This window comes from Ambystoma mexicanum, chromosome 4p (assembly GCF_040938575.1).
Source record: "Ambystoma mexicanum isolate Mex_15411 chromosome 4p, UKY_AmexF1_1, whole genome shotgun sequence".
NCBI lineage: Eukaryota > Metazoa > Chordata > Amphibia > Caudata > Ambystomatidae > Ambystoma > Ambystoma mexicanum.
Window position 1 is genome coordinate 157,931,358 of NC_090927.1, and position 10,130 is coordinate 157,941,487.

The window sequence follows — 10,130 nt, forward strand, 5'->3', positions numbered from 1 at the left end:
TTGGCAGTGGTGCTGATTTGCGGGTAGAAAACGCTGGGAACAGTATGGCACTGGAAGCCTCAGTGACCTCTGGGCCGGGACAAGGGAATACTTGCCTTTGGTGCTGTACAGGCTCGGCTGACACAACACGGCATATGGTTACGGCAAAGATGTCAAAGCTTCAGCATTGTCATTGAGCAGAACTCTGAGATTCAGGGGTGGTGGAGCGTCGGGGTCCAGGATGATTATGATGGTGTCAATGGGGCCAGTGCTGAGCAGCTCCGCTTAGGAGGGCCATGGGCCCGTGTGGGGCCGACAGGCCAGTGGGCAGACTGCAACAGGCCTACTCGAGCCATCCTGCTATTTATACAAATCTCGGGCCGAGTAGGGCCTGATGGGAGAAAGGAACTGCGCTAAAATCTGCTCTTCTGCTGGGCTCTGCCTGCTGGAGCTTCCCTCTACACGCGGGACAGGCAGCTCTGCAGATGCTCAGAGCTGCCGGGGGTTTGGGGGTTGGGGCTGGGTCAGAGCCTGCCTTCTCACCCTCGCTTAGCGGGGCTTCCCAGAACTGACCCAACCCCTGCCCTCTTGCATGCAACTCATACTTAGCTGGCAGGGGAGAATCTGATCTCAAGGGCAGATCTCCCAGGGTGAGGCTTACCCATTGCACATCGGATTTGCTGACCCCTGCTATGTTCCCAAATGCGGGATACACAACTGCATTATTTCTGGTAGTGAGGGACTGCGTTCGCGCTCTCCCCCTGATTTATTGGTAAAAGAAAAGGTAAAGTGTACACTAGGCCTGCTAGGTTGCATACTTTAAGATTGTGCTCACATTGCGTTTCTTCAATTAGGTTCACCTTTGGGTGATCGCTTTTCCACATTTTATCTGTTGAATTGAATTATGCTTCTTTCGTCACCACAGACGTAATGTGTATTACAGAGATAAGCTGCCATATGTATTGGGCACACTGCACATGCTCAGGCAGCATCAATCATGCTTTGTACAGGACAATGCTGGCCTATATTGGGAACAGCCAGCATAGACATGTTGCTAAAGGGGTATACTTTGGGTACAACCAGCATGACAATGTGTTAAATCAGTGACAGTGCTGTCTTACACTGTGGACACATTGATCATTAAAATGTGTTGTGTTGTAAAATGTTCTTTTCTGATGTTGGTGACATGGAATTTTCATGATCCCCTTTAGAACTGATTGTAAACTTATGGCTTTTTGGTCACCTTTTCTGCTGTAAAATGCACCATTTCAACCCCATATTTGAAAAAAATTCTTGGGGGGCTAACCCCCCCAAACCCTCCCTAGAACCTTGTAGCTCCCTCGCTATGCTCGGTCGCCCCCACTATTTCAGAAAAATATTAACACATAGACACTGAAGGAAATCACAAGCAACTAACCTTTGATCACTGCCCATGACATCAAAAGCTATCTTTGGGACTGCATGGCTATCACTGCCTGTGATGCTATTGTGGCAAATGTCACACAATATCGCTTTTTAATATACTGCTTTGGTTGAGGTTGTTGACTTTTGGCTCGCCGGCCCACTGGGTGACAAAAAGTGAATGCTTCGGCCCCACATTCAAAAAGGTTGGACAAGCCTGCCATAGAGGATTATAGTACAGGTCGACTAGGCTATCCGAGGGGCATACTGTGTCCCCTACTGTGTTTTCTCAGAAACTTAAGAAAGATCTAGATGACATGAACTGTCTGTGGCAGTCAGTTCTGATGCAGCATGTCAATGACCTGTTAGCTTTTCTTTCATACGAGGCACGTAAATTGGACACACCAGTGTTGTTAACTACCTTAGCCAACATGGGTAACAAGACTTCTAAACAGAAACTGAAACTGTGCCGAGCAAGAGTACATTCTTTAGGACGCAACACTGTAATGGTACATGGAATCATTGCCTCCTCCAAGAATTAGGTAATATACAACATTCCAATACCTCAGACAATTGCACAGATGTGCACATGTTTAGGCATATGTGATGAATCCAGGGAATTTGTCACTTCTCCCCAAGGGGGAGCCACCCCCTTTGAGACTAGGGAGGGCAGTCTGCTACACTTAACACCTCCTAGTATGACAGGGCATGCTGGATCCCATTAGGGGTGACTCTTGAGGACAAGGAACCCCCAGGAAGGGTTTTTATTCGTCCTCCCTCTGGTACAGAGTGCCATTCATTTGTTGGTTATTTGCTACTTGAGCAAGAACATTTGTTTGCAAGACCCAATTGAAATGGCTGGTATGCGTTCTGACACTGTATTAATAATCCCAACATTAGGTGATGCACAGAATCAAAAGATGGTCAAATCCTAGATCAGGCAGAATCATGAAGAGCCCAGACATGCAGCTGAGGGACAGAAACCAGCCACATGTGGAGGAAGTTCTGCGGAGTCAGCCCCAGGTGAAGGCAGTCTGGAGGAGTCTACCATGAGGACGGGGTCCTGCAGCAGCAGCTCGACGCAGACACTGTCTGCTACAGAAGATTAGAGGAGCTTGAGGAACGCTGCTCTCTCCAATACAGTCTGGAACAGGAGACACACGGCCACAAGGGTATATAACGAAAAAAAAAATAACAAATAGCTTTTGAAGTGAAAAATAAATAACGAAACAAATGTCACATTTTTGTTAAAAGTATATATGGCGGGTGGGGTAAGGGAGTAAAATGGCGGGGGAGTTCAGGAGGGTAATTAAGCTGGGAAACCAAGGGGACTTGGTGGGGACTCCCCAAATAAAAAAAGAGAAAGACATTCAAAATGTTTTCGTTATTTTTCTTTCACTGAAAACGTTTTCATTATTTATATATTCGTTATAAAGACATGGAACCGGCCCCAAGAGAGAAGACTCAACTACTCCAGATGTGGAGAAAAGGCGCCCGCTGTTTACAGGGCAGATGAACTGGTGAGGACCGGCAGAGGGGTGACAAACTGCCAAACTGATTCAGAGCCCCGAGCAAGAAGCCAGTCCATGGTGCTGCACCATTCGAAGAGACTGCCCCTGTTGAGGAACACTGCTACAACACAAAAGGTATGCGCTTGGCAAGATGAGATGAAAGACAGAGACCCACAGAACAGTGAGGGAATACGAGAACCCAGAGCGTTTGAGAGTAGCAGGACCTCAATGCTGGCTAGAAGAGCAGAGACAGAGCGTCGTGAGAGGAATGGGACCCCAAGCTGCGGTAGAAAACCGGAGACCCCACCATGGGTTGAGTGATACAAGACCCCAGAGCAGGGTGAGAGAAATAGGACCCCAAGGTGGTGGGGTAGAAAAGCCAAGACCCCACCATGGGTTGAGGGATATGAGACACCAGAACAGGGTCATAAAACAGGACTCCAAGGTGCTATCCTTTTTGGAAAAGAGAAAGAATAAAGAGACACTTTAAACTGTACCTCCTGGCACATGGCCTGAGAGAGAGGCATTTGGGGGAAGGCCTGGAACCATTCACCTTCAGGAAATGAGGAAGAACACAGACACACTTTGAACTGCACAAACAAGAACTGGACCTGGGAGAGACCAGAAGGACATTTGTGGATCAGGGGGCAGAAAACAGCCACCACTAACAGGGTTGAGAGTGAATCCTTTTGCAGACCTCTTTTGTGTTATTGGGAGGGCAGAACTTAGGTTAGATTAGGTGTTTGAATGGAAGATTGAGTTCTTTTGTGAGACATCCTGACGAATACCCTTTATTATTTTATAGAAACACTTGTGCACAGGCGCGTTATAAATGCCATATCGTATCATATCATAGATATGGCAAAGACATCCTAGAAGTAGGGACTGAGCAGGCCTTATTTTCTTTGGTTTAATTAGATCTGAGTGTAATATGACCTCTTGTCGATCTCGTGAGTCTGACTTACTACACATGGTAGGTCATTGTAGACAATGGGCCTCATTACGACCTCGGCGGTAGCCATGCCGCTATTGGCGGCATGTCTGCCGCCGAAATCGCGTCCGGGTCCTCAGAATGAGGAATAACCGGGCCATTCCGAGTTCTGAAGGCCCAGTAATTCCTCCCTCCAAGGACCCGGACCCGGTCCTTCCCCATTCCCATTTCAGCCCCCTATAGGGCTGAATGGGAATGGGAGAGGGAGCAAACAACGGGCCATTACGAGTTGGCCCGTTGTTTGCTCCCTCTTCCCCTTGCGGGACCCGGTAAGCACGCCTGGTTTGACCAGGGCTTCCTGGGTCCCGCGAGGGGACCTCATAATGAGGCGGTACGGGGTAAACGGCGCCAGCACCTTTTATGGCACCGTTTACCCCGTACCGCCAGGGTCGTAATGAGGCCCAATGGATTTTATGGTACGCACAGACGGTGAAACCTTTGCAAGACTGCACGAAGGCCAGAACAGTAGAACCCCTTCAGTGGACATCAGAAGATGAAGAAAACGTTGAAAATGTATAAGGAAAACTAGCTGAAGCCCCTGCTTAAGGTCTTCCCTATTATAAAAAGAAAGGCACATTGGATTTTCATGAAGAAAATGGGTTTGCGCTTGCATTATTGACACAACACATGGACATCATCGAAGACTGATTGTATACTATAGCAAAGAGTTAAACACGGTGGCGGCAGGCATGTTGCCTTGCTTACAGGCTGTGGCTGCAGTCTCAATAGCGGTGCAGTAGTGGAAAAACATTGTGTTAGGATGTACTTTGGAAGTGACTGTTCCACGCTCAGTCAGTAGTAGAGTTGTTGCTCAAAACCAAAACACCGGACATCTCTATTTCGCTTGCTAAAAAGTATGAGATTCTGTTGTTGAATTCATCCAACATCACTTTAACCTGAGAGCCAGTATTGAATCCACCACTGGTGCCTCTTACTCCTACTAGATGATGCAAATCTGGTAAATTTTGAGAATGGCCAATTGGTAGCAGGATATGCTGGACGTGCCACAGGAGAGGTGGTGCAGAGTCCTACATTTCCAAATGTTAATTCTGCACAAGTAGCTGAGTTTGTGGTGCTCACAAGTGCTTGTACACTGGCAGAACAACAGTATGTGAATGGATATATTGACAAAATGTATAAAAGTGTGGGAGCCCCTCTACCGAGAAAGAACATAGTTCAAATTATCTGTTCTATGGGCTGTATCCCATTCAGGAGGGTCTAAAACTACATTTTAGCTAGCTGCATCCTTCACGGAGGAGAAATATCAATTTGCATATCAGTCTGGTTCCGCCATCAATGCAAACCAGAAACAAAATGCTAGTCAATTCTCCTCTGAACAAGAGAACAATCACTCCCACGCGCTAACAAAAGTACCGCCACTCCCACACTTTTAAAAACATATATATTGACTCTAAATATTTCGGACAGTGCTGGCATCAGAGAGGGATTTTCACCTCTTCGGGTTCCCCCGTATAGAGGATCTCCTGCATGTGAGCGCGCTGCGAAATGCCATTATAATCCCTAAACAAATTGCGATAAACAAATGTACATCAACCACTGGATAGTAAAGTTAATGTACTGCAAAACTGGCAGCTGGTGCTAACCTTCAGAATGAACATATTCTCCCTGAAAGGAAGATCCCAGAGCTTCCCCCTTTTAGACTCAATATACAGGAGAATGCTCCCTCAATTGAAGATGATTACTGGATATGTAAAGGGTATTTAAGGGGAGAGATTAACTGGGGTGTTTGATTGCACCAAAGATATTACTCTCACTTGATTAGGATATATCACTGGCAAGCTCATGTGGGCAAAAGTGGGATGGTTTCAACATTAAACAGGTATCGGTATACCCCTGAGTTTACCACAATGGCACAAGAATCATGCAGCAGTAGTAGAATCAGTCTTCAAAACAACCCTGGAAAAAATCATTCTAACTACACATTCAAGTAGACTTTGCCCAACTGCCCCATTGCAATAACCTACAGTACATTCTAGTACCTTTGGACATTTTATCTGGGTGGGTATAAGCATACTTACACAAAATGGATCATTAAGGGGCTCACATCTGAGTTATCCCTTATTTACTATTGTCCCACATAAAGAGACTCAGATCAATTGATTTTATAGTATTCCTTCGCAGAGAAGTCCTATGACTACTCACACGCCTATTTCCATCGCGAATGAAGAGAGGCGCCAACGGAGCGACTGACAGTGCAAAACTCTGAAATAAAGATGCAGTGGGAGTAGTTTGAAAATAAGGAATACTATATGAAGAATTGTCTAACAAGACAATAAGACGGAAGATATTAAAGAAGATAACATATAAATTGGGATTAATGAAGGTGCTGTGGCAGGACACGTTTAACGTGCCATTCAGGAAGTAATTTGTTGGCAACGTCTGAGGGTGGGGTCTCCTGTTATCACTGAATGTGCTTCAAGCAACCTCTCTAGACGACACACTACCAAGTGCTCGTCCTCTAGCCCTGATGAAAGTAGTCTCAAGTTATTAGCACCACTGAAACCGGTAGGCTCTTTTTCTTCGAGCAAGAAACACGAGTGACGAATCAAAAGTCTCGCTGTGAAGGTCGGATAGTATTCCTCTTGGAAAATAAAACCTGAGGAAAATGATGACCTCTACACCCTGATTCAAGTCTAAAAAACCTCTAAGACTTGTCTACAGTATACAGGAGTATATATTGAGTAACTATGGTACTCTGTTTTATTGTGTTTCGGGAATTAAACATATTTTAGTCGTTTTTGAGGTCCAGAGAAATGGAATAAAGCTTGAAAGATTTCATCTGCAACGCATCTTTTAGTTTTAGCTCAAGATTCTGATACGAGGGCAAGCAAATATAATCAGGAATCCAGATAACCAAAAAGAATTACAAAATCGATTCATCTGAGTCTCTTTATGTGTGACAATGGGTATAAGCATACCCATGTCGGAGGGCAGATGCACTTACCATGGTCAAGGTGCTAATTAAGGATTGTGTGGCAATATATGGCATACCCCTTAGTAGAAATAGCGATTGGTAGCACATTTTGCCAATCAAGTAGTTAAAGAATTGTATACTGCCCTTAATGTACAGCATAACCTCCACTGCTCACAACATCCACAGTCAGCAAGTGCAGTGGAGCGCCACAACAAGGTGTAGAAGAATACATTGGCTGGACTCTGTCAAGAGACTGGTCTGAAGTGGCCCGATGCGTTCCCTTTAGTTTTGTTCAGTATGAGAGGTACGCCCAACCGGAGGACAGGTCTGAGCGCGAACAAGATCTTGCATGGGCTCCTCATGATGCTGCCCTCATCTCCTCCAGTCAAAAGAATTGACCTACATGAATATGTAAAATGCCTCATTTCTTACACGAGTTCTCTTCATAAATAGGTTAAAGATACTCTGCCTATGGAGGAAGCTGAATAAAGCCTGCCGTTCTCTACAACCAGGGGATTTCATTTTGTTGAAGAGTCATCAGAGGTAGTCCGCATTGGTACTGAGATGGTGCAGGCCCTATCAAGGTTCTTCTGACCACTAAATCAGATATTAAAGTGAGGCAGATACCCACTTGGGTACATGCTGCACATTGGAAGCAGGTTGCAATACCTGAACAATGAGTAACAGAACCATTAGGAACTTAATGACTTTATGACTTTGTTGTCTCCATTATTTTAAATGTCTCTCTAACCCCAAAACAGTGGAAGCCAGTCTACACCCGGCATGCAGTTGGAAGAAAGTTCAACCTTTCTCATGGGTGACTACTGCTCAAGTAGGATCATGTCTGTGGTATAAATTAATATTTGTTTGCGTTACTCAGCTACGGCACAGTGTGGTTTTGTTAAAGTATCTATACTTACAATTGCGCCTCTGAATACTGGCTGGCACTGCTTGTAGCCGGAACCTGGTAAGCAATAGTAAAGCATCTATAATGAGCTTGGAGCCGCAGGACGACATGTGGACTGCTCAGCACATAGCCAGTAGAAGTGAAAGAGTTATAGTACGCCTTCGAAGCTCTTGTGATAAGCCAGAAACCAAAGAATACTCCCTGGAAATGAAATCATGTGTTTGTAAGTTCACGCCTCTCTCATACATTTCAATGTGTTTAGGAATGTATAGTAACTGCAACATTTTGGGGAGGGGCACGCGGGTTGGATTTGCCTTTGGTAAAGTGTCCTATGAATGTATGTGATTTGCTTCTGTTAAACATGTGTTAAGCCTACCTTATTCAAATGTTAACCTCATGTCAGAATTTCTATGCTACAAGAATGCTGCCTTAATGGTTTGCGAAATGTCCTGAGAATCTGCAGGTGCGATACCAAGCAATGACCCTGTGACCCATCACACAAGGTAGGTCGTTTGTCTCAGCAGTGAAAAGGCTGGGAGATGCATCCATAGATTTGAGAGGACTCAGTCTTCAACTGAGAAAAGAGCTGTAGAGGTTGCTTTGGTGAGTGGATTTAATTATGTTGCTATGTGTATTGTTCTGTTAATTATGTCTGTCTCTGATAATTGGTAAACTGGATTAAAGAATAAGAGCGCTTTCTGTCTAAAGCCCATATCTGGTTAAGAAATCAACTAGCTGCTGGAAAATAAAAATGTAACTAACATTTAATCATCTGCATCCACACACTACATTTAGAGGGAAAATGTCAGTGTAGGAAGATGAGCTAGTATTCTTGTGCAAACAACTCTTGAACAAATGTGAAAGAATATAGTGTGTGCAAGATTTGTTGTCTGCCTGCCTTAAATGTACAGCTATAGACCCTTTACTTTGCAAGTGCAGCGTTAGAGAAAGCAAGTATATTCATCTCATTGTATCCTTGAGAACGAAACTGATCAGGCTTTACTTCCTCCTTATGGCCTCATTACGAGTCCGGCGGCAACCCTGCCGGTGCTTCCGGCGGGTTTTTGCCACATTCGTAACACTTTCCCGGGGGCCTAACTTCCCGGTGACACTAGGACATTACAAGTCCTGGCGGATCGGGAAGTCCGGCGCCGGAAAATGTTAGTCCATATTCCCAGGGATCCCCATAGGACTTGGTAATGGTGCCAGTGCTTCTGTGAAAACTCTGCGGGCAGGGGCCATTGCGCCTGGCAGGTCAAACCTGCCGGGCGCAAGGGCCCACGCCCGTAAAGTTGTAGTGTGGCGGTCCGTAAATGGGTGCCGGTACGGTGCGACCGGCACCCATAATTCCAGACCGCAACACTTGTAATGAGGCCCTATGTGTCGGTCACCCATTTCCTCTTACTACAGTGGCCCTGGGTGGGTTGCAAATGGGACTGGGTCATGCATGGAGGTGAGTGAAAGGTGTGGCCTCCCGTAGGTCCTGCTGGCTCTTTGACTTCTGCCCCAGGGACAATCCTTAACCTGTGGTTAGGCACTGGATTGAATTGAAACTTCTGGCCCCTATAGCCTCCACAGCTGCAATGTCCTAGTAAATTAGGTAGGGGACAGGTTGCGTTATTGGGAACAGGATATGTTGGGATGCTTTTGCAATAGGTCTCACTTTATAGGGTAAATGGCTCTTTTAATAAAATGATAGCGGCGTTGAGCTAGTGTCTTTGTCTTCTTTCCATGTCCTTTTTTAAATTTTGTTTTAATTTAATTGCAATGCAATTTTTACAAAAAGCAATAAATTACTAAGGTTAGTCATTCCTTCAGAAAAAAGTCCTGTTCACAGAGAGGGCCCGACTTCTTTCACAGGCTTTCATATTGTTCTGTAACATAGTGAATTACTTGAGGTCAAGGTGTTTTAAAAACAAAGCCACTCCAATGACACATCGTCTGTCGTTTACACTTGTCAAGAGAGACACCCGTCCCTCTTCATCCAAAGTGGAGAAGTTTTTCATCGGGTTAGATGCTACTTTAAGTCCACCACACCCAAGCAGTAGGTGCCTACTAGTTTCCACGTGGGCGCTATCTTTACAAAAGCGGCATTTGTTAGATGTTACTTGTTTCCTTAATGCCAAGATTTCGTTTGTTTTTATCTGATTCAAGCTAAATCTTAGGAATGTTCTGCTCAAGTTTTTGTCGGGAATCTGCTTTAAATACCCCCTCACTTCATTGACTTTCAAGTTGAAGTCAGGGAGTAAGTGCTTGCTAGGTCCAAGGTGTTGATCCAATCGAGCTCGAATAATTTCTTAGCCACTTTGTTTGGGTTGTTTATTAATGTTTCTACACATGTATCCAGTTCTTTCAATAGTTGCAAATGTGTCTGTTCCCATGTAGATAACATCCAGTTGGTGCCAC

The 10,130-nt window shown here is 45.1% G+C and overlaps 1 non-coding gene across 1 annotated transcript; it reads left to right on the top strand.

Annotated features, from left to right (window-relative positions):
- Positions 1-580: 580 nt before the first annotated feature.
- Positions 581-742, top strand: LOC138459999 (U1 spliceosomal RNA). Its single transcript, XR_011262770.1, has one exon. It is a non-coding gene; the product is annotated as a U1 spliceosomal RNA (small nuclear RNA).
- Positions 743-10,130: the final 9,388 nt, after the last annotated feature.